Source organism: Mus musculus, chromosome 6 (assembly GCF_000001635.26).
Source record: "Mus musculus strain C57BL/6J chromosome 6, GRCm38.p6 C57BL/6J".
Lineage (NCBI taxonomy): Eukaryota > Metazoa > Chordata > Mammalia > Rodentia > Muridae > Mus > Mus musculus.
Window position 1 is genome coordinate 97,494,910 of NC_000072.6, and position 25,313 is coordinate 97,520,222.

The following is a 25,313-nucleotide window of genomic DNA, read 5'->3' on the forward strand; positions in this document are numbered from 1 at the left end:
GAGCTGGGTCTGCTGGGACAGGCCTTTCATCTAGTAACTGGGGGTGTTGGGATATGAGGATTCTAAATTCTAGGTCTGCTTGGGCCACAGAGTGAGATGAAGACTAGCCTTGGAAACACTAGAACCAGTTCTCAAAAATAAGTAGTAAAAAGAAGGTAGTGGAAAGAGGATGGCGGAGTACTTACAAAGCACATACAAGGCTCTAGGTTCAATCCTCAATACCGTGTGTGTGGACACACACACACACACACACACACACACACACACACACACACACGCACGCACGCACGCACGCACGCACGCACGCACGCACCCGTGCACGTAAATAAAGAACAGATGAAGAAGTTGGTAGGTAGGTAGAAGTTGTCTTCTACAACTCATCCTTTGCAGCAGCTGCTTCTCCTGCAGAGGTCTGCAGGCTCCCCTGATTACTTCCTCTTACCCCAAAGGCCAGCAGGGTCAAGTTCTTTTGGGGTCTCACTGAAGCCAGAGGCAAGGTATTTTGCCCTTTCCAGTTCTAAGTCTCCTTTCCTTGTGGAATATCTCGTTTTTTCAACCCTGTCTTCAAGTAGCAGGAGAGGAAGTAAGCAGGCAGTAGAGCAGGACTTCAGGTGCGGGAACCTGCTGCTATTTCTACAGCCAAGGATGCAGGATAGGCTAATTGACCTCTTTGCTTATGAATGCATTCCAAAAGGTTGAAAATATGATAAACTAAATAATGCTCCATGTGAGGGCAGTGATTCAGCTTCTAATTTGGCAAGATCATTCTACCTCTAGAAGAACAGAAAGAGGAAAGAAGGGAAGGGAGTGGGAGATGAGGGAAGGGAAGGGGGAGGAAGGGGAGGGAAGGGGAGGGAAGGGGAGGAAAGGGGAGGGAGGGGGAGGGGGAGAAGGGGGAGGAAGGAGGAGAAAAGGGAGGGAAGAGGAGGGAGGGAAGGGAGGGGGAGAAGGGGAGGGAAGGAAGGGGGAGGGAAGAAAGGGGAAAAGAGGGAGGGAAGGGAAGAAAGGGGAGGGAAGGGGGAAGGATGGGAAAGAAAGGGAGGGAAGGGGAGGGGAGGGGAGGGAAAGGAGAAAAGGAAGAAGAAATGTTAGAAGAGGAATGGGAGGGGAAAGGAGGAAGAGAAGAGGGGAAGGAAAAGTACTCATTCATCTAAAAACTTCATCCCTCACTGGATCAAGCTGTATTCTCCCTACTCAAAGGCAAGAGGAAAGACTGCACCTTTTTGTATTGCAGTGCAGTGCTAGGCTCCTGGGTTTCCCCTTTTTGCTCATTAACCAACTGAGCTGATACGGGAAAATTTCCCAGGTCCAGTTTTAGACCTCATTGATGTAGCTGTGAAACTGTTTGAGGGAGGATGCTGGCTCTAAGGAAGCTGGTGTGGACCAGACAGCAAGGTCTGACCTGATTTCTAGAGTCTTGTGATTGAGTGCCCCCCAATGACCTGTCACCTTGCCACCTCATTTCCATCCACATAGCCAATGACAAAAATAAAGTGCAATAAACTCTATAGCATCTTTTTCTCCCAAATAAATACAGGTGGCTCCACCTACACCATCAGTTGATTTTCACAGGATTTTCTAAGATCAGATGGAAAAGGTCATTTTGGTCCCACTTCTTAGGTGAGAATCTGATATACAGAGAAGTCAGAACACCTGCCCAAGACCAGTGGGAAGATATTTATAGGGTCACTCTTATATGGTGTAGCTTCTAAATCTTCAGTCCTGCTCTGGGAGACAAAAGTTCCTTTTGTATTTATCGGTTATAATTTACTTTGGCCTCATACTGAAATTTTAAGGTTTTAGTTTGGGCTACCATGACAAAAGTTTCATACTGGGTGAAAGCAGAATTAACTGTTGTTCATCTTGGTGAAGCCTGGGAAGTGTGGAATTAAGGGGCTAGCCCATTTGGCTTTGGAAGAGGAGCACAATTGTTATAGAAAGTTTTAATCCCAATCCCGGTTTCTACTCCACCTTTGACCATTTAGTTTCTGGATAAAAGACACATAAACTTTATGTTTACAATAAGTCTTAAGCAGCAAAAGAGCTGGGCAGATATCTACCTTCAAGGGGAAGGGGTGGGATAGGAGTCTAGAGAACATGTCCCTGAGAGCTGGCCAATTGGAGTTAAGAGCAGCCCAGATGAAACACAGTAAGTGATAACTTGAGGTTCTCTATAGGAAAGTAGGTTCTAACAACATAAAGGGTAGATGTAAGGTTTATTATAAATATAAAGAGTATGTGCATATCTTTTATCCTGGAACTAAATGGTCAAAGGCAGGGTAGACGTCCCAGATTGGGATTAAATACATTCTACAACAGGCATTTCCTGGTTTATGGATGGCTCTCCTGTCACGGTCTTCTCAGATATCAGAGCGGGTAACTTCTGGATCTTCCCAAACCCTTATATAGGCACCATCTCCATGAGGGTTCATACTCAGGAAGTTTTCCCAAGTTTCTCCTACACCCCATAGGCCACACCCCCCCACACCATTGTGCGAGGATCTACACCTCAAATATCAATGTTGGGAAAACATAAACAGTCAGTCTACAGCAGGTTTGGATGGCTCCAGAATGCACTTTAATGTTCTGGGGGGATGGAGTGTGACAAAAGCCACAGCCTTTGGCCTTACCAGGATTACATAAGACAACAATGATGGCAATAAAAGATGACCTAAGACAACAAGGAATGAAACTGTATATGGAGGACAAGTCACCTGAGACACAGGGGCCGTCACTGTTATACAGCAAATAGTAGAAGGGAAATGAATACATTCATGCAAATTCTTGATCATCAAAAGACCCACTAGCCTACCCTCCTGGGTGCAGATAGGAAAATAAGAGAAATCAGCCAATGGTACAGGCTAGCGAAGTTCTTAAAACCAAAATAAAACAAGCTTGGTAGATAGTGACCTTCAAACAAATGTGAGTGATCTCGAAAACAGAGCATTTCCCCATTTTTACTAAAGATACAGAAAATTTGGTATGATTTACTGCTAGGAATTTCAAATATTTGGGCCTCGGCAGTACAAGCAAAAGAAAAGCCAAAGCGAGTATCAAAAAGAGAAAGAAAGAAAAAAGTATTTCTTGTATCTTGCTGTTCTAATACCAAGTTCACACACTGCACTTCACTACGGAGTGAATGCACCAAGAAGCAGAAGCCAGCATGCCACAGGCCTCCATGTTGGGGATTGTCTGTTTGTACAGTTCAGAAACCGTGTGCCGAGAGCTGTGGGCAGTGTGGAGAACACAGAGGAAGAGAGGCATGATCTGGTTTGAGTCAACAAAGAAAGGAAGACTAGACTTCACTTTTGAAGACACAGGCACCAAAGACATTGAAGGTAGACTTCCGCACCTAGGAATGGGCTGTTATTTAGGTTACGGGTCATTTTGGGTCAAGACTCGTCAGTTTGTGTATATGGGCAGATAATGTTTGGCTGCCTCGTCTTCGTCTCTCCCTTTTTCCGAGACTCCGACTCTGTGGGCTGTCTGCTCGGTTGGACTATGGTTGATTTAGAACACTATTCCCAGAATAAGACACAAAGTGGAGCCTTCTAAAAATATGCCCCTTCAGCTGGGAGTGTAGCTAGACTTGTAGAGCATTTACCTACAGTACATGGAACCCAAAATTCCATTCCTGACACTGTATAAACTGGGGATGGTGGTATTCATTTGTGCTTTTAATCTCAGAACTTGGGGGTGGGGGAAGGTCAGAAGTTCTGAGTCATCCTTGCATACATGGTGATTTTAAGACCATGGTCTACATGAGACCCTGTCGCAAAAAAATAAAATAAAATATGAAATCAAATAAAAATATTTTCCTCTTTGAAGAGATGGGACACAGAAAATCTTAGCAGCATATGGAAAGAGATATAATATCATTAGTTACCAGGGACAAGCAAGTCAAAACCGTAATAATATATTGCTTCAACCCACAGGAATAAATAAAGTGAGAAATATGAATAGTAACTAATTGTGGTGGCTAACGTTTATGTCAACTTGACACAAGCTAGCATCATTTGAGAGGAAGGAACCTCTATTGAGAAACCGTCTCCATAATGGAGATCAGGCTGCTGGCAAGCCTGTAGGGCATTTTCTTAACTAGTGATATGGGAGGGTCCAGCCCTTTGTGGGCATTGCCATCCCTTGGCAGACAGTCCTGAGTTCTATAAAAAAGGTAGAAGCCATGAGGAGCAAGTCAGTAAGCAGGGTTCCTCCGTGGTCTCTCCATCAACTCCTGCCTCCAGGTTCTTCCCTGTTTAAGTTCTTGCCTCTGATGATGAATTGTGACACAGAAGTATAAGAAAATAAAGCCCTCCCTCTCCAAGTTTCCTTCGGTCATAGTGTTTCATCACAGCAATAAAAACCCTAACAAAGACACATGTACTAGCAAAGACATGGAGAAACTGCAATCCTTCCGTACTGCTGGTGGGAATAGAGTGTTTTGTGGCCACTGTGGAAGAATGCATTTTTTTAAAGATGCAATTTCTTCTCCATATGACCCAGGACCTTCACAGAAAGTAAAGCAAGTATTTTTTAAAAAAAACAAAACTTATATTCGAGAGTTCATAGCAACAGTCTTTAGATCAACCAAAGGGTGGGAAAAAAAATCACATGTATTATACGGTGAACAGACTCTAAAAATACAAGGCTGAAGATGAAGCTCAGTGGTAGAGCCCTTGCCTTGGTATTCACAGGGCCGTTGGTTCAACCCCTAGCACCACACACAAGAATATGGTAAACTCCCAAGCAACTGAATACTCTCAGCAATGAAAAGGAAGAAGGCATATACCAAAGAGAATTGAAAACATATGCTCAACAAAAACTTGGAACACCAATGCTTACAGTGATATTATTTAGAGTAGTCCCAAAGTGGAAAACTCAAATGTCTATCATGTGACAAGCAGATACACAGAATATGCTCTATCTGCGTTATCAGCCATAAGTAGGAGGCAGGTACTGACAGATGTAACTATTTTCTAATACGGATCAAGTCATATTAGGCAAAAGAAACTAGACAAAACTATACATATCTTAGAAATGGAGGGTAGGTTAGTGGTCATGAAGTTGTCAGAATATAAGTGGGGTGGCCGAGAAATGTCTTGACATTGGGTTATATCCGCAGAACTAAAGCTACACAGGAAGCTGCTGAATCATATACTGTTAACGTGTGAAACGCACAAAATCATCAGCACCACCATTATACCTGTGACTAAATGAAGACGTGGAAGTATTTTCCAAGAATTGAGAAAACGGGAAGCTGGTATCAGACTAGAACCAGCCACCACTTGAAAACAAGAAAAATAACTGGGACAAAGTGATGAAGATGCAGTGATGTAGACACAGCTAAGCATGAGGTGGTTGGACAGTGGGAGCTAAGGAAGAAGGTGTTGGACCAGATTCTAGGTCTAAACCGTGGTAATCTTAACTTGACCTGCTTCTGAGTGGTCCTGAAAGGAGCGGTAACGATGATCTGAGGTATATTTATCCCTCCTAAGTGGCTTAGGTCTCCAAAGCGCCTTTCCAGAGTGCACTAGGACGTGCAGATGCTCCTTCTGTTTCTAGGAGAGGTTCCGCCAGGGGCAGGGGAGCATGCTGCAGCTCCATGTGCCTCATGAGTTTGCTCTGTTTCTAAAATAGGACTCCTAAGCCTGCATCCTGATTAGCTGCAGAAATATAGAGAGCACTAACAGTTAGCTACTTACTGGCAGTTTTCACTGAAGTTTTGGATCCCATTTTCCAAGCACACTATTTTATGGTTTTAGAGTGGAAGAATAATTAAAATGAAGACTTTAAATATGCACAGCGTACTCCTGCACACGAACACGGTATGTACGTGAGAAGGTGTAACCACACAAACATCAGGTTACAGTTAGCTGAGGAAGCGCTTTAAAAAATTCAGTCATTAAAGAATGGTCATGTGGTGAGGACAGCATCCAGATTAATTTAATTTCTTTTTATAGCAGTGAAATTGTATGGAGACAGGGCCATTTCAACTATTCCATCAAGTGAATTACACTCAAAGGTAATGGGCCAGGTAGAAGTCCCAAGGCAACTTCATCAACACTTGAAATTCATCTCGTCCATCTTAAAGATCCCTTTGACCTTTTAAATGCTTCTTTGAATGCATTCTTGAATGACTTTGAGTTTCTTTCTTAAAGATCACACCAGTAGGGGCTGGAGAGACGGCTCAGTGGTTAAGCGCACTGACTGCTCTTCTGGAGGTCCTGAGTTCAATGCCCAGCAAACACACGATGGCTGGAAACCATCTGTAAAGGGATCCGATGCCCTCTTCTGGTGTATCTGAAGACAACTACAGTATACTCATATAAATAAAATAAATAAATTCTTAAAAAGAAAAAAACCCAACCCTCACACCAGCACTGTTGTTCTAGGAAAATGTGTCCTGTCGATGTCTCATTCGGCAGATTTTCTCGTGATGCCTCTCATAACCTTCTGCAAAGTCTATGGATGTGGTTGGGGGAGACAAGATTTCAGACAGCAGGAGATCCAATCACTATAGTCTGTGCAGACTTGAGAAACCTTCAGATTTAGTTAGAAAGAACATGCCTTTCACAATAAATTATTCAATATGGCTGCCTGTGCAGAGGCAATCCTTCTGGGATTTCATAAGGCTTCCTTTTATATCATACTACAAAACACACTACAGTGAATATTTTCCCACTCCTTGTGTCTGTCACCTGATGTGGCCATTGGTGATTAACCAACATCTGTTCTTCTACCCCAACCAGGAGGGTGGGCTAATTACAACAATCTCATCCTTCTGACCATAAGATAGGTTTAAGAAAGCACATTTAGCCGGGTGTGGTGGCGCACGCCTTTAATCCCAGCACTTGGGAGGCAGAGGCAGGTGAATTTCTGAGTTCGAGGCCAGCCTGGTCTACAGAGTGAGTTCCAGGACAGCCAGGGCTACACAGAGAAACCCTGTCTCTAAAAACAAACAAACAAACAAACAAAAGCACATTTATTTCAGTATGAGCCCCTTAAAACCCAGGGGAAAATGTATGAGGCACAGTTCTGGAAGCTTTGAGGAGACACCATACTGCCGCTGTGAGGCTGGAGCTGATACAGACAGGATGACTTAAAATGGCAATCACCAAGAACTTTAAGAACTGCATATGAGTTGCGTTAGGTTAGGATATCCTGAGATAGTGCCTCCTTATGAACAGTGAGATGAGGGGCTAGAGAGATGGTTCAATGTTAAGAGTACTTGCTGCTCTTCCAGAGGACCTGGGTTCAGTTCTCAGCAGTCACGTGGTAGTTAAAACCATCTCTAGTTCCAGCTCCAGGGGATCCAAGCCATCTTCTGGACTATTTGGGTACCAGGCATGCAAGCTATTCACATACACAACAATAAAGCAAACACAAAATTTAAAAATAAAATAAATAAACTTGGGGATGATACATCTACTTATTAACTGAACCAACTGATGTGTGAATTTTCTGTCACTTTTGGAAAACTTCAAGGATACATTTTACACTTGACTTGAAATCTTTGTGAAAGGTGAGTTTATCATTGTATTCCAGAGCCTGTGGCAAACTGCCACACAGGGTAGATGGATAATTCACAGATGTGGGAGTAAACACAGCCAGGTTCCAAAGTAAGCCATGACTTGCATTTTCTATCAACTCCAGGCTTCATGGATCCCTGATATCTAACTAGGCAACCAGATTATAGGGACTACCATTGATTTCCAGATACTGTATATGACAAGCAGGAGTCAAGCGGGAAGAAACTAATGAGAGTCAAGCATATAAATAAAATACAATAAATAAATAATAAAAATAAAATAAATTGAAGAGTGATGAAAAAAGACCCAAGTGGGTGGGGAAAGAGCTCAGCTGGTCAGGTGAGGGCCCGAGTTCAGTCTCCAGCACCCATAGGGGTGTGGCAACATATGACACAGAGGCTTTCTATCCCAGGGCCTTTAGAGGGGATAAGGGGAATTCCTGGGGCCCACTAGCCTACTTGGTCAGCTCCAGGCCAGTGAGAGAGCTTGTCTTGAAAAATAAAGGAATTACAGGAAGAAAGGAGGAGGGGAGGGAAGGGAAGGGAAAAAGAGGGGGAAAGAAAGTGAAGGAAAGGAAAGGTGGGTGGTCCTGAGGATAGATACCTGATAGTGTCCTCTGGCCTCTGCATGCATGCACATGCATGTGCACATGTACCCATGCCACATGCACCTGCCCACATGTAAGGGGGCAGAGGGAGACGTGCCCCAGAGTGGTTATGTAGTGTCATGTAAGTCCAGCACTGAGGTCCTGGATCGCAATGACCATGCAAACTCAGAATGCAGGGAGGAGAGGAACATGGTCCTCAGCGGTGGAATACCCAGTGAGCACAGTTGTAGGAAGACTTTTGGTTTCTTGAAAACCCAATTATGTGAATCCCAGGTGTGGGGTTCGAGGCTGCTTCCCAGCAGGAGCTTCTGCATCGTCTCCTGCAGGGGTGTGGCTCTGCCAGCTGCAGAGGCGTTATAGCGCAGCCGAATAGAGCACATTGCTAGCGAAGTGCAGGGGTTCAAGGAGAGGGAACCGTTAATAAGCAAAGAGGAAACCCTTGTCCATCAGGCCAGTAGAGGAGCACACTCCCTTCCTGCCTCTGCCTCTCTCTCTGTCAAGCAGTGCTGGCTGAGAGGAGAAGCAAGCAGGTCAGGGCTGAGAGTGCAAAATCCTTCAATGTCTGTCCAAGGAAGTCTGCTTAACCCCCTACCCTACCCCAACATGCATGCATGCGCACGCGCGCACGCACACACACCTCACAGGCTCAAATGCACTGCCTGAGAATCAGAGTCAAGCACCGTCTTTCTCTCATCCAGGCATGTACCTTGGTGTCTCTCCCTGCCTTTTTCATTTTAACCAGTGAGAGGCAAGTCTTTTACTCAGAATATTTCTCTTTCTTTCTTTCTTTCTTTCTTTCTTTCTTTCTTTCTTTCTTTCTTTCTAAAATACTTTTATTTTATAAACTTTATTAAATAAAAATTCAAATAAGTAAAAACACGACACACCAAAATTAACCAGATTCAAAGTCTATACAACACAGTGGACTTACATTAGAACTACATTTAGAATTGACATTTAGAGAAGAAGCTGTGAAGTTTCACATTCAATTTTATACCTTTGGTATTGAGACTAGATTATTCATGTATCCACCACCCAAACCAAAGAATCAAAAAAAATCAATTTCTTTAATATTAAGGACAAAAAGCTTGGACCCTACTATTGGAAATATTAGAAATAGAAGGATCATGAATATCTTCATCTAGTATATATTGATTTGCTTTTATGAAGTTGCCAATAGTTAATCACCATAGCTTATGAATTAGGTATATCATCTTGTCAACATCATCATCATTATCATTTTCATCGACATCATCATCACCCCTGTTTTCCCAAAACTTTGTAAACCCAAAACTTAGTGAGAAATTAAGAGAGTGATGTTTTAGACCAGTGGTTCTCAACCTCCCTCATGCTGCTTTAATACAATTCCTCATGTGGTGACCCCAGACCATAAAATTATTTTGGTCGCTACTTCACAACTCTAGTTTTGCTAGTCATAAATCATACTGTAAATATCTGACACGCAGGATATCTTTTATGGGACGCCCACAGATTGAGTCAGATAGCTCAAACCCAAAATTCCACAGAGCCAGAAAGAAGGCACAAGAAAAGCCTTGTGACAGTCAGGGGTGCCTACCAAAAAGGACTGAAGCTGGGATCACCCTCTCGCCTGCTGGGTCCCTTGCTTATCACTAAGTCTACAGGGAAGCTGCACTCCATCAAGTTTGCAGGTGGGGCTGAGAGGAAGTCGAACTTGGCTTAGCAACCCACAGGAGGACCGTGGGTGCCCGTGTGCAGAAGCTGAAGTATCTCTGACAGAGCTCTTAGCTGCAAGTGAAGGAAACACAGCACTATCTAATTTAATAGAGAAAAATGTATCGACCGATAAGACCAGGCAAGGGATCAGGAGGGCAAAGGAAGCCTGTGGATGCCAAGAACCTACTTCTCTTTTGACTTGTTCCTGTTTTTGACTTGTTTTTGGTGTGTGTGTGTATATGTGTGTGTGTGTGTGTGTGTGTGTGTGTGTGTGTGTGTGTAATTTTGTTTTGTTTGGTCTTGCTGTGTGTAGTTTTGGTTTGCTTGGTTTTTTTTGTTTGTTTTTTTTTTTTTTTGATTTTGTTTTTTGTTTTTTGTTTTGCATCCGCATTCAGCCCCTTGAATGCGGTCTTTGCCGATTGTACTCACTCTGCTACAAGGTAAGCAGGATGAACAGTGTCACAAACTCATGCCCCCATTGGCTCAAACTCAGAGGGGAACCAGAGCAAGCTCCTTTCTGGCAGCTAGTAATTAAATCATGGGAGATGTGCTGACTGACAATCGTAATCATCTGATCCAGGTGAGGAAGGGGGACGTGTGTAGATGCAAGAACTGTTAGAGAGTACGGGAGTGTGGGGTGCTATGATTGACAGCCTCTTGAAGTACAACTTGATCAGTAGTAGTCTGGAGGGAATACTTGGCCCAGTCAAGCTTTCTTGTTCTCAGAAGGCACAGGGGTGCTGAGTGGCAGGAACAGCCAGCATCTTTCTTAGGGCCATTTCTTTGGAAACATAGGGATACCCCAGTGAAGGCAGTAAGCACCCCCAAACCTTGGCCTCCTTGCTCTGGGATACATCACAGCTTCTTGCTCATTCCTGTTTCTCTGTTCTTCCTTCCTTTGTACTGACAATGAAGCACCTCATGGTGATCTGCTCTCTGGCCTGGGTAAAAGGCTTGCTAGTGCCTTGGCATTCCACTGAAATATAATTTTATTTTAACCTTGTCCCTTTATGAACTGGACTTGCTCATATGCAGTATATTACTAGGAACAGTTTTTAAATTGATGTGACTTCAAATAATATGTTTGCATTTTCACTAACTTAGTTGTGTGGTACCTTGGGTATTATTAAGTCCTTCACTCTAATCCAAAGCAACAGCATTGACTCTCTCTCTCCTCCCTCTTCTTCCGCCTTCCCTTTTCCTCTTTATTGTCCCGAGATATATCAATAATATCACTTTCTTAATCTCATTGGGATCCCATGAACCCCAAAGCTTAAAACAGTATTTAGAAGGTCTCTGTTCCCTGGGAGAGCTTTTTTTTTTTTACCCTGTTTTCCATAAATTTAACACAAAAAGGCTTAAGGAGCCAAGAGCCAAAGGTGCCAAGAGTCAAAGCGTTTGCCAAGGTTGGCTTACGGCTTTTAAATGGCCAACGGCACACGCACAGTCTCTCTGGCTCGGCTTCTGCAGCTCCAGGTTCGATGAACAGTGGTTCTTGGAAAGCCCCACACTGGATTGCAGCCCACACACACGGTTTACAACTTGGTTGTCAGGATGCCAAACTGCACAGGGCTCCAACCTCCCCAGAGTTGCCGGCTGGGCTGGCTCCTCCCAGTTCTCCATCAAACTGCTAATGCTAGGAAGCGGGAGAGACTCTCCCAGTCCTGTAAATGGCTTCGCCTTATCTCCTTGGTAAAACACTTACTTGTGGAGAAAAAAAAAAAAAAAAAGAAACCAGAAACTGTGAAGCAAAGCCGCCTCCTCACTCACGACTTCCCTATCACCTCCCGCTCAAAGGAAGCTTGTTCAGCTGCTTATTGGCAGCAAATGCAGTCTGGGGCAGGTCCCCACAACAGCCGATGCGTGCCTGTGCAAACTAGCTCCTACCCATCGCCAAGAACTGCAGGTTCCAGAGCAAGTACCTGCACTTGTACATGAACATGTTGTTTGAGGGTATCTCTGAACTGTCTATGACGTGAATATGGTTTGTGGCAGATGAAGGTAACATAGATGACCAGACCCTACACAAAGCACACATAGGCATTTACCCTGTATTGGTGATTCTCAACCTTCCTAGTGCTGTGGCCCTTTAATGTAGTTCCTCCTGTTGTGGTGACCCTGAACCATAAAATTATTTGGTTGCTACTTCATAGCTTTAATTTTGCTACCATTATGAATTGTAATGCAAATATCTGATATTCAGGATACCTGGTATGTGACCCTTAGAGGTTGAGAACTACGCCCCTTATAAATCAGCAACAGGGGCCTGCTTACAAAAGGCTGTAAGAGTTAGCAGGAGAGAAAGAACATAAACACAGTCAGGGGCTCTACCAATGTAGCCATTTAGTAAAGCCAGTATTAGCTGAGTTTCTAGAACATTCTCAGTGGGGCTTAGTTTCTACGTGTTTCTCATGTTATGGGCACTTCATGGTAATGAGCCTACTTTTTAAAGGGAGGAATTTTTGTACAACATAGTCCCTAATTATATGACTCATAGTCTATATGGTATTGTACTAAAGAAGCAGAGAGAAAATTAGTTTCATCACCTTGACTTCACAAGGAATGCCATCTCAGGTAGGATGACACCCATTACATTTAATAGTCGTCTTACATGACTTTTCGGATCTGATAGCATCTCCTGGACGAGGGAGGGGGGATATTTTCCCACTCCTGTGCTGCAGCCAGTCAGAAGAAGGGCTGGGGCATGTGGCAGGCCAGCAGCATCTACCCTGGGTACAAGTGGAGGCTGGACAGTCACCTACCTCTTTTCCTTGCAAGTGGACATAACTGAGATGAAGTTCTTTCCTTTCCAAACATCAGGATTTTACTCCTGGCCATGGTAGGGCATGGGGAAGGTAGAGGTTGTAGTTGTATGACTGCAGAGTTACTGACCTAGATTAGGGGTCTACCTTTCTTCAAAGGCTCAGAATATTTTGGATCTTCCATAATTTAAAAAAAAAATGGTCTCAGTTGTAACCAGTCTACTACTGTGTCGGAAAAGCAGGTAGAGAAAATACTTACATACATGAACATGGCTACATGCCAATAACATTCATTTATCATTTAAAGGCTGTGGCTGACCCTGGACATGATTGTGAGAAACAGAGAGAGGAGATAAAACATGGAAGCAAGAAGAAGGTGAAATGAGGAGGACATTTTGGTATGGAAAGGGGCTTGGAGGCATCGCTGGCACATTCCTTTTGAAGTAACAGAACCATTCAGGATTGGAACTTAGAGTGTTCCTTTTGGCTAATGGTCTGCTGGACACTGCCGGGTGCAAAGGAGACACTGTACTCACCTGGAGTGGCTCAAGAGCCAAGGGCTCCAGAAGGCGCTGTCTTGTTCATGTGAGTGAAACTTCCCCCTATTGAGCAAGCCAAGGCCCTTGTTGAAAAGCAAACAGCCTCCATGATCAAATTCCATACAATCAACAGCACTTGGGACTGCATTCAATACAATCAACAGCACTTGGGGACTTGAACAGTTAAGAAAGGGCAGGGCTGTGATGGAATGAAATGTGTGTTTTGATTTTTTTTTTAAATGATGTAAAACAGGGAAATGAAATTCTCAAAGAAGCAGGGTTTATGGCACTACACAGGCGGGCCTGAGTAGGTGGATAAACAGGGGCAGCTGTTCTGAGAGGGAGGCCAGGGGCTGTGTGGGGTTCTGGCAGTAAGACCGAGCCACGCGTGAAGAGGACTTCAAGAAGGAAAGGCAGAAGATGGGAAGGCTGACTTCTTACCCCTGGAGCAGTGCTGTGAGTGTGTGACTGAAGAGAGACGCTGGTGAGAAGCTTAGGTGCCACCCACAAGCTCTAGCAAACCTAGGCCAAAATCCCACTTTGGTCTTCATATGCCTCATCACCTGAGGGAATTACTTCACCCCCATCAAGGCTCTGCCTTGCTATCTATGAAATACAGAGGGAAATTCCTCCTCCCTAAGACTGTTCATGAAGAGCATGTGCAGACTCGGAGGGACAGCCCCGGGGGAAATGACAGGCTGTCAGTAAAGGGCCCGGGGATCACCAGTCCACTACTTTAGCTGCTTCTGCAGGGACTGGGCTTTGGCTTATCGCTTCTTATTGGGGCAGAAGCCACAAAAGGAAGATGGAAGCAGGTTACTCGCAAATTCTGGCTTGATCTTTACCCTGGAGGCAGAGGTCTGAACTTCTTTTCTCACGTTGGGAAGGCAATCTGCTGGGCTATCGAGAAATTTCCAACAAGAATCCACCAAAATGGAAGCCAACTCAAGCAGAGAGGCGAGGACACAAGCCCCACGTGTCTGCGTGTACCATGGAAAGTTGCGATGAGGAGGGAGCAGGGAGTTTATGCTGTGTCACCAGCCTTTGAGAAGATGACATGAGGACAATAATGAGGTCCCCTTCTAGATAGCCGAAGGTCTCATCAGGTGGTTTAGTTGCCAGAAGCTTCCATCATCCTTCCTGATGTTCCCTTCTTAGTCTCCCCTCTCCTCAACTCCTCACTCTGGAAGGAATCTTGAATAGCACAAACCAGTTAGCACATCAGTGGCCCCGGACATAAGGCAATCCATCAGAGAGAATGTAAGGCCTATCACTTAGAATTCTGGGAGACCGGTCGATTTACTCTCTCTTCCCTGTTTAGGAACAAGTTACTACCGTGTTCGTGCTGTTATACAGGAGGACGATCTGGTCACAGCGATCACCTGCAGGAAATGCAAAGCAAAGGCAATCGGGGGACCGTTGTCAGCCTCTTGATCAAACTTTGTCTGAAGTAAGCAACTCAGTTTCGTGAGCCAATAACTATCTCTTACTGCTGAAGTCAGTGTAAACCATAGTTGCCTTCACTTTCAAAATCCCCAGAAGCTCCAGACAGTGCCCCCTCCCCCCAAACTCCACCCTTTCCTCAAAACGATCACATTTCCTGAAAACAAATGCTATTTCCCAGGACACAGAATAGACCTTGGCTTGCTGTCCTCAGGTTCTGTAGCAGAAGGGTAAAGGCCCATTTTTTGGTAGCTCTCCACCTTCTTCTCTGAGTACAATGTTTGTTCGTGACCACGTCCCTCCATCACGACAGCGCTTCGATGACAACTTACTGTCTACCGGGTTGAACTGAGGTGGAGTTCTTACAGCTTTGAAAACCAGGCAACCTCCATGTCATCCTGATGTCAAAGAGCGCATGTGTGGGTGAGCAGCCGAGGGCATCAAGGCGAGGCAGTCTAGGAGAATGTGAGCGTGTATGAGTGTGTGTAGCAGTGTGCAAGTCAGTGGGAATGCGTGTAGCACAGGAGGAGTCTGAGAGTTCCAGAGCATGTCCAGTGTACTCACCCTGTGAGGCAGTAGCCTCTGAGAAAATGCTGCCCCTAGGAGCAGACCACCAAACACATGCCCAAGAGAAAGGAAGCAGGTAGGGCCTAGAAATGACCATGGAGAAGCAACGCAGCATGCTATTTCTACCCACAAGACGTGCTGTCTTCTTTTTGCAGTGCTGAGAATAAAACTCAGGACATCACCCATGTCAGGTAAATATCCTACCACTGAGGTACACCTCAGAGGCACCCTCTTTTAATGAGCAATGCTTGAAAGGTCATTGAAGGGAGCAGGGTGGAGAGGAACTGTTTTTTTGTTTTTGTTTTTGTTTTTGCTGCTGCTACTGTGTGCTCACTTTTAAGTTGTAATGGAAAGCACTGATGTTTGGAATCCTGTAATCAGCCTTCTAGAAAGGGAGCCAGGGTTCCCAGGAATCGCCTAGGTTGGATTCACAAATCTTGCAGACTGACCCACCCTTCCACCCTCCCACCCTCCCAGTGACAGCTGAAGATACCCTGACAGATTGACAAGGGAACACTGTCATTGTCTCTCAGCAATGCTGCATATCATTCATCTCTCAGTGGTGCTACATGGTGGCGACAGCTCAGGGCTCTCAGAAGTTCAATTTAAATCCAAAGCCACCACACAAGCTGTCCACATTTCCTGGCTTTTTGTTTGTTTTTTTTTTTTATTTGTTTTTTTTTTTGTTTGTTTTTTTTTTTTTTCCTGGCAGCTTCTAATTCTTAAGCTATTTGTGCTACCATCACGCTTCTGTGACTGACTGTACTGTGGATTCTCTGTTGGCTGCTTTTGCTTGGAGAAAGTTTAACTCACGACCGGTTTAACTTTTCACTGCCCCGAGACTCTTACAAAGAGGACTCAACTCATGAAAGGCACACAGGCCCTCAGCCTGGAGCGAGGTGCGTCTGAGTAATTAAACGTGTCTAAGCAACACCATTCATACCTGGGGCAGACAGGAAGAGACAGCATGGCTTCCTAAACTGATTTCTCATTCCACAGGATGTGAGTCACCCCAGGCCTGATCCCTCAGCAAAGTGAATCTCTTTGTCAGGAGCCTGGGGAATCAGAAATCTTCTGTCCTGTGACTTCTTAAAAACTATATGATGCACGAGAAAATCTCTACTTCCAAAATGGAGCCTGCAAACTTTCCTGCGGTGACTTTGAACTGTCCAGGAGTAAAAGGGCGAGAAGCTGACACCATGCTTGATATAAACCAAATCAGAACAAACTCTTGACTCAAGATTTAAAATTTTTCAGTTTTTAAACCAAAGCTTCATCAATAAGTGATGGAGTGTTCATACAAATGCCAGACATATATCAGAAATATTACACACTTGATGATCTAGTTAGACAGGCAGCACTTTCCTCTAGATGAAGGTGACAGTGACAGTGAATGTTTACTGGGGTTGACCGTGTCCCAAGTGTTATGCTAATCACTTTCTATCCATTAAATCTCTGATGTGCTTATCACCCCAGAGAGGTGCTTGCTGTCATCCTCACTGTCAGACTGATAGACAATGGGAAGGGAGAGAGAAAAAGAGACATAGAGAGGGAGAGAAAAAGGAAGAGGAGGAGGGAGAGGAGGAGGAGGAGGAAGAGGAAGAGGAAGAAGAGGAGGAGGAAGAAGAGGAGGAGGAAAAGAAGGAGGAAGAGGAAGAGGAGGAGGAAGAGGAGGAAAACAGTATGACTCAGACAAGGTTTCCCTGGATCCCAGCTGTCTGCCTCATAACCCATGCTAACTTGCTGACTCTAGAAACATATATTTAAACAACCCTTTCAAATCAGAACTAAGGAAAGATGAGCTAGATATCCCTGACATCACAAGAAAGGGACACCTGGAATTTGGAGAAGTTGTCACTGACATTTCACCACAGGACACAGTGTCTACTTTCAGGGTCCCTGTTCTCTTGATAGCCCCAAAGTTAGTGAGAAGAAGCAGAAGCAGAGAGAGAGACAAGATAAGGGTGGTGGAATGTGGCCTGCCTGGGGTGGACAGTCCCTTGTTTAAAGGCCACCCCTCCTTCTAATGGTCAAAGAGAATCTATCTGGCCAAGTTTCTCTTGAAACACAAAGGACCAGAGTGAGATGAATAAGGTCTTCATGGATTCAGACCTTTTTATGTGTTGACTTTCTCTCGTCATTTAGAAATTAGTCACGTCAATCATTTAAGGTATATCGTAGGAAAGAGCTTAACTTGGTTAAATGCTGGAAGGGGTGGATCCAGTGACAGAGCTGAGAGAGTGCCAGTGACAAGATCCATGGCCTTCCCAGATGCCCAGTTTCAATGGGAAGGTTCACAGGTTATCAAGATCAAGGGTAGGCCAGTGTTAATGTGATGTTCTCTTTGGTCCTACTGATACGCCTATCTCTGCAGTAATTTCCATGGCGACTACTATCCTCCTGACACCTTGCACAGTGATTAACATATAGGATGTACAGTAGTCACTTATTGAAGGGTGGATAAAAGGCACACAACTATATTAATATATAAGCTCATCACTAACACTAAGTGTAATTATTATTTACTGAGTACTACAGGCTGTGCTTACACATAGGACAATTTCAGCTCCTCTCTTTGTGACTCTATAATGTAAGCATTGTCTTGATCATCTCCAGTTACAGTTAGGGCACACAAAGGTACAGGGATGTTAAGAGACTGATTCAAGGTAACTTAGGTCGGATTTGACTCCAGGCAATTTGATGTTCCAGTCAGCTCTCCCAGCATCACACCAAATCTCCTGCCTGAAAGCAATTAAGCATGCAAACTTCCTGCCTACTTCTCAAATCCTTTCCCACCATCCGTCCCTTTCCAGAACGACACTGGTAGAGTCAATCATATGTCACTGAAACCCTGCTTTATAACCAGGCCTCCCCAGATGTCTTCAGATTTTAAGACCAAATACATATGCAAAGGTACTTGAAATAGCCAGGGTTCCTATCGTCCCATTTTCTCCTCGTTGCTGGGCGGTTGGGCTTGATTGCCTCACTTATCTCAAGACAATGTGGTGGATTCACCAAGCATCCAAATGCCGGGTAGCTTTCCCTGAAGCTGCAGGATGAAGACATTAAAACCGTGCCTCATAGGCTGTGAGCTGCATATGAAAGCGACATTATCTTCATCAACAACAAATGTGCGAACCTCTCAGAAAAAGAAGTGGAGGGAATTTTCCTAGTTGCCCAACAAGTTCTGGTTCCACAAATGCTGCTAAACTCCTATGGGGAATTGGAACCTTCTGGAATTTCTCCATTCTGGGCTATGTTGGGTTGGGACATTTTTATTACCGTTTTTGTTGTTGTTATTGTTTTGCTTTGTTTTGTTTTGTTTTCAGGAGGGTGGTGTTGGCTCCGGGAGAGATATACACATGGAATGGTTTTAACTGCGTTTCCCAAGATGCGTGTCTCCACATCCAGAGCAACACTAATAAATAGCAGTTACATTTCATCGCTTTCAGAGAGGGGAGGGGGCTACCGGTGAGATGCCTTGCTTTAGAACAAGTGCAAAATACACAGTACCCGTAACAGCATGTTAAGTGGGAACAGCACATGCCTCTAATAACTGAGGATGTCCTGAAAAACAAGACTGCCCATGGGAACCATATTTGGGAGGCAGGGTATAAAATGAGTCTACACTAAAGCCAGGCTGTCTTCCCCACGTTCACACATCGAATCCATGTGGCTAAGAATCATCAGTCTTAGAAAGCAGCCAGTTCTTCCCATCGGCGGGGGAAAACGATGCTTCCTTGTAACTGAAAGGTATTTCTTCAGTGAAAGCCCAGTGGGAAACTCAGAAGTAATAGTGCGAGAGGTCCAAAACCTTGGGAATAAAAATTTTCAGGTCTCCTGGGAAGCCAGCTGGGCCCCTCAGAGAGCGTCCCTGACAATGGGCCTTCAGTCGGTGACGCCCTTGACTTAGGGAGGATAAGTCTGGAACTAAGTCAGCTCCTGAGACATCTAGCTGGAGGAGATAACAAGGCCAGAACTGAGTTGGTCCCTGAAACTCTCCAAGGTCTCACCAAATGTAATGAAACTAACTTAGCAACCAATCAAGATTGTACTAATGCCACTGCTTTGCCCCTACCAATCATGTTAGAGGTTACCTAATCCTTCCAGAAAATTCCCCTTAGCTCTGTGTAATAAGGGCACCTGTGAGCCCCTCAAGTCATCGCCATTTTGATAAATGGTTGGCCCGCTGCATGCTGATAACTTCTGCAGAATAAACACTTTGTCTTTGCATACTATTTGAGTCTGGGGTCTTCCTTCGACAATTATTGGACCCTAATATGTATATTTGGCAGGGTTGAATAACTAGGGCCTGCTCATTGCTACAGGTAGACAATTCTGAAAGCTGGAGCTGTCAGTGGGACCTTTAAAGGGGTGGTGCTAGCTGGGCAGTGGTGGCTCACACCTTTAATCCCAGCACTTGGGAGGCAGAGGCAGGTGGATTTATGATTTCAGGGCCAGCCTGGTCTACAGAGTGAGTTCCAGGACAGCCAAGGTTATACAGAGAAACCCTGTCTTGAAAAACCAAAATAATAAATAAATAAATAAATAAATAAAATAAAGGGGCGGTGCTTTAATGCCATTATAGGTGCTGTTGAGGGAGAGTCCATATCCAGAAACCGGCTTTAGTAGCCTTCTGGAGGCAACTGAATATTCCTTCAGGAACACTCCCAGGAGCTCTGACATAGCTTCTATTTATAATGAGCTATACAACAAAGAAGTCTTCTTAGGCACTGACCTAAGGCACTGACTAAGGGATAAAAGGGATTTTCAAAGGATTGGAAAGGTGGTCCAGTGGGCAATGTGCTTGCTGCTCAAGCATGAAGACTCAAGCTTGGATTCCCAGGGTCCACATAACAGCTGAATATGGCTATCTATATCTGTAACTGCAGTGAAGAAGGATAAAGACAAACAGATGCTGGGGACTCATCACCCTAGTCAGTCTGGCAAAAACACAGAGAGACCAGATTAGAGAGAGACTCTGTTAGCAAAACAGAACAAACCAATAGCAATGACATATCATCCAGGTGCTCCTGGTTTTCCATGTCAATGGCCGGGCTCTGTCTACCTGTTTGGTCCCCATGGTCCCACCCCCTGGTATCTTTCTCCTGGTCCTCCAATGCAGTGAGCAGCAAGCCATGGCTTTCCTGTGTGCTTTTTCCTCTGTGGAAGCCACCTGGCCTCTCCCCTCCTAGTTGGGTATGATCTAGCCATCAGCTCTCAGATAAAAAGCCACATCTGGGAGAAAATTGTTCATGATTCAGTGATTCAGCCTCAGGCAAGTTCTTGTGTTAGATAACTTCCTAGAGTGGCTTTGCTTTTTTTGTCCCCAGACTTAACTCAGCCTGCAGGTTCATAAGTATTCATAAGTCTCTTTGATTTTTGTCTTTTCCCTGGATCCGTGGAGATTTTTGAGAGCAGGAAATATTGTCTATTTACTCTGAATCGTGTCTCCACCTCCCAGGACACACTGATGGGTATCAATGCTTGTTTGTAGAATGAAAAAAAAAATATATCCCAAAGCATCTGTTAGACACAGTCAGAGCTAAGCTAAAGCAGTAATATGAGCCAGGGGTGGGGTGACCTCTACCTGCAATCTCTGTGCTCAGGAGAATGAGACAAAAAGACCAAAAGTTCAAGACTAAACTGTTATAGAGTTAGAGACTGTGTTAAAACAAGCCAGCAAGCAAGTAAAGGGCTGGATCAGTACATGGGCAGGAGCTGAAGGTCCATGCTAGAGCATATGTGTAGTGAGGAACAAGTGGGTCGATGCCCAGCACCAAAGGTGGATATGTTCAGGGCGGATGACAAAGGTAGTATGAGATAACGCTCATCTTGTTTCCCCTGAAAGATGCGCTTCTTACACATGAGGAAGACTAAGCCCCTTTGCTGAAGAGAGGGCTCTCTCTTTCCGGCTAACATGAAACCATGTTGGGCCCCACGCTGCTATCCACTGGCAGCATTAGTACTGATCTCTGAGCAGGCCACTTCTAAATCAGCTCCCACGAGGCTGCAGAGCGTACACTCCAGAGACTTGGTTCGGGGGAAGTACTGTACTGTAAGCCAGATGACTGATATTTGGCCAATCACATTGTCCTTGAGCTCAAGCACGTTGGAGATTACGAGCTGGATTCCAAAGCTCTAATGCTTTTCTTAGGGGCAGCAAACCACTGTAGAACAGGAAGCTTGAAATGGCAGAAGGGCAGCTTGCATGCTTCTGAGACTCAAAAGCTCCAAATCACTGTCACTGAGCTGAAATCACAGTCCAGGGGGGTTGGAGGTTCTGGTCCTTCTACCTCCATGCCTCTGGTGGCTGTTGATATTCCTTTGCTCCTGACCATGTCACTCCACTCCCTGTCTCTGTCTTCATATCACCTTGTCTATCTATCTGCATACATGTCTATAGTCTCTCTGTCTCTCAAAGAAATATGTATGGTGATATGTTGGGTCTATCCAGATAATTTGGGGTAACCCCCTCATTTTGAGAACCATAATTTAATCACCCCTGTCAAGTCTATAATATGGGGCAACATTTACAGATTGCAGAAATTAAGACTCCATACCTCTGGGCCATTACGCAACCGAGTACACTAGTCTTTTCAAATCCAAAATGTATTCACACACCATAGCTCTCATGCTGTTTATATAGGACAACTTTACTAGCCAGTACAAATCCCTACTGAAGTGGGCTTAGACTATGAGGTTACAGGTAAGAGGTAACGGCAGAATGCCAACATGGACCCCAGGTGTGCACGCCCTGGGTAACCTATGCCTTTGTGTGCAGCTGGGGCTTTCGATGCTTCTAGCTCCAAGAGGATGACAAGGATGGGCTGCTGTGTGACCCTGATCAGCTTATGTTATATGCCAAAGGCACTCCTGGCATCACCCCAGGAAATGCTCCCTCAAGCATCATTACAAAAGGGAGAGAAAGGTGGCCTGCTGTTTTTGAAGAAGTACACAGCTCTCCTGTGCAGCCAGCCTGTGTGTGTGAGAGCTACAGGTGGCTGAGGACTTCAGTCCTACAGCTGTAGAGAGCCACAGTCTCATAGCAGCCAATGCGCATGAAGGAGGAGTCTGGGCCTTGGGCGAGATCATAGCCTGGGCCTGCACCTGAATTTCAGTCTGATGAAACCCTGAGCAGAGGGCCCAATTAAATTATGTGAGCATCCTGACCCAAGGCCACCCACGTGTGCCGAGTAAGCCATGCCATCAATGGTAATTGGTTACACAGCGATAGAAAATTGATGAACTTGTTTTGCAAGGGGTTTACTGTTCAGATCTCAGCTAGAAAATAGATAAGGGCAGACTACCCAAGCGAAGAGTCGAGTACAACATACTCTCAGGCAGCAAGGTATCCTGGGAAGAAAATGTCCTCTGTGTAAGGGAGATGGCTCAGAGCCAGAAAATAAGATTAATGTTAACTGCAAAATACACTGGGGGACAGGTTTGAGGGACATTAAGAAATGGAACAGGGAGATGTTTAGCCAAGTCTTTCAACTGCGGGGATGAGAGCCCAATTCAAACAGGCTGGGCCACCATGAACGGATCAGAGATTGAATGTGGAGAATTCAGCCATTTCTGTGTCAGCCTGATTTTCTCCCGGTCTCTCTCTCACTCCCATCCTCCCTGCTCACCTCACCGTGAGGCAGTCCTTTCCAGTATCAGTCAAGGGCTCGGCCTGATACTTGACTTACTGAACAAGCTTCAAGGTAAGCGATTCTTCCTAGTCATCCCAGCAGGAGTCCCCTGCTGTCTTCACTAGCTCTGACCCTGTCACAGCTGCCTCACTGGCCTGACTTTGACCCCATGAGGGAGGGGCCAGCCTCATCTGAAACCAAGCCGGAATTCAGTTAGCAAAGGTGGCAGACACCTGTTGCCCTACCAAAAAGACGTTGGCTCCATGTTCATGCTCAGGTAAAAGAGGGCCGAGTCTGCTCAAGTCAGCAAACCCAGAAGTGCTAGGCAGGCTTCTCTGCATGGCATCTGGCTTCACGCTCACTACCACACCCACTTCTCCAACAGCCGCTGCAGCAGGCACATGGGCATGGGAGGATACTCCGGCTCACGGTTCCCCCAGGCCACTGACCTAGCAACTGGCAAAGCAGAACTCAAATCAAGGAATGTGAGTTTCCAAAATAAGGAGTTCAATGCTCTCCTTCTAAACGAACTTTAACCAGACTAGCACATGGAGATGGGGTAGCACCCGATAACATGTAACACCCCTCTATGAAGGCCCACTTTAAACCTTCCCACGGGGATTTAACAAGTGGTCTACTTTCATTTCGGTACAGCAATTCATTGGCTGAATTGAAATAGAAGACAGCCCACAGGGCTCAGGGAAAAAGAAAGTGGATATCAGTAAGCCCAGGGATGGGGGTGGGGGTGGGGGTGGGGGTGGGGGTGGGGGTGGGGGTGGGGGGGAGGGGACAGATATGTGGAGGAGGACAGCCTGTGGAGGACCATTGAAGCCCCAGCATCGACAGCCACAATGCCAGAGACAGACAATGACAGAGGAAGTCTGTGAAGGAAACAGGTTCAGGACTGTCCCCCTCCCAGGCCCTCCCTCCCATTGTGCCTCTCACTGAGTCAGCCTGGAGAGGAAGAAAACAGAGACTGTCATTCTCCCACACACACCTCTAACTTATCCCCAACAGGGAAGGAGAGGAGGCTGAGACAAGTAAGACACAAGCAGGCACCCATCCCCCACCTCCACACACCCAGATGCTCTGTGGTGCCCTGCCACCCCCATTCCCCACAGCAGAGAATTCAGTCAGGCTTCCACGGAGAAGGCATACTTTCAAGGACTGGTGTCAGCCTAAGATGTGTCACTTAGTTACAGAATGGCAGGCTGTTGGTATAGTACTGTTGGTAGAGTGCTTGCCTGGCATGCAGGAAGCCCTGGGTTCAGTGCCTAGCATAGCATAAACTGGACACATGAATGACCACAGCACTCAGGAGAAGGAGGCAGGTAGATCAGAAGTTCAAAGCTATCCTCAACCACATAAAGATCTGAGGTTAGCTAGGACTGCATGAGACCTTGTTTCAAAAAAAAAAAAAAAAAAAACCCAGATGACTTAATGTCTCTGGACTTTAGTATAGGGTTGAGATACAGGGTGATGATGACGATGATGAAGCAGGATATATATATATATATATATATATATATATATATATATATATATATACACAGACACATATATATACATACATATATATACACACACACATATATACACATATATATGTGTGTGTGTATAATATACATATATACTTACACACACACACAATAGCTAGGCACAGGAGTAGCCAGAAAACACAGCTTACCCTCTCAGAACACGCTCTCTCTACATGTTCGAATTTTCCACAAGAATCCAAAGTTCTGACCTTTACAACAATAGCTCCTTATCTTTCAATGATGGCGACAAGCTCAGCCTTCAGGCAGTTTGTAATCTTGAATCTACACGGGTAGCCAGGTGTCACGTGTGGATACTTCTATTTAATTAAATATGAGCAAACATTAATGGCTCAGTCCCACCCGCACGTCTCAGGAACTCAGTGGTCACCCATACCATGGGCTGGCATACTAGGGAAAGCAGGGCAGGACAAGGCATAGTCACGGCAAGCTCTCCCGATGGCCCTGGTCTAAATGGGCTCCAGGGTAATGGTCAAAGTCAAGACAAAACGAAACAGACTTAACCTTTAGGAACACAGCTGCAGGAAATTGATCATTAACCCGAAGCGCTCACACACTAGATGATGAATTTAGTCAACTTTGTGGGAGCAAAAGTTCCGTCTACTCATCTCACCTCACAAAGGCAGCAGCTGACAGCACAAAAATCACACAGGCCCGACTTCGCTTCAGCAAAATTTTATCAGGAACCAAACTGTGAATGTTATATGGTCCTCATAGGTCAAAGGAATAGCTGCCTCCACTTAAAAATGAACGAGCCTGTCTCATCCTACCATAATCCTCAAACAGGCAGCTGTATGCTGGGCCCACAGGTAGGCCTGTGGCCTGCTGACCACTACGTTGTCCTGGAAACATTCTGATGACCACAGTGGGCTGCAGATGGGGGAGTGGTGGAGTCTGGGCACACCAATTTAATACCCTGGCTAATTCCCCGTGTGAGTCCTACACTTAGCCAACACTGATCAGCATTGGAGGGAAGGA

At 45.2% G+C, this 25,313-nt stretch overlaps 1 protein-coding gene and 1 long non-coding RNA gene across 5 annotated transcripts in view; one reads left to right on the forward strand and one right to left on the reverse strand.

The window, feature by feature from the left end:
- The window catches only part of Frmd4b (FERM domain containing 4B), a 330,791-nt gene that overhangs the window by 208,043 nt on the left and 97,435 nt on the right, over positions 1–25,313 (reverse strand). The window lies entirely within an intron of this gene.
- Positions 1,106–25,313, forward strand: part of Gm46970 — a 45,063-nt gene continuing 20,855 nt past the window's right edge. For 2 of the 3 annotated variants that reach the window (XR_003956336.1, XR_003956335.1), the window contains exon 1: positions 1,106–22,851. This is a non-coding gene — a long non-coding RNA (predicted gene, 46970). The remainder of the gene's footprint in view (positions 22,852–25,313) is intronic. The other variant, XR_003956337.1, reaches the window with a different exon arrangement.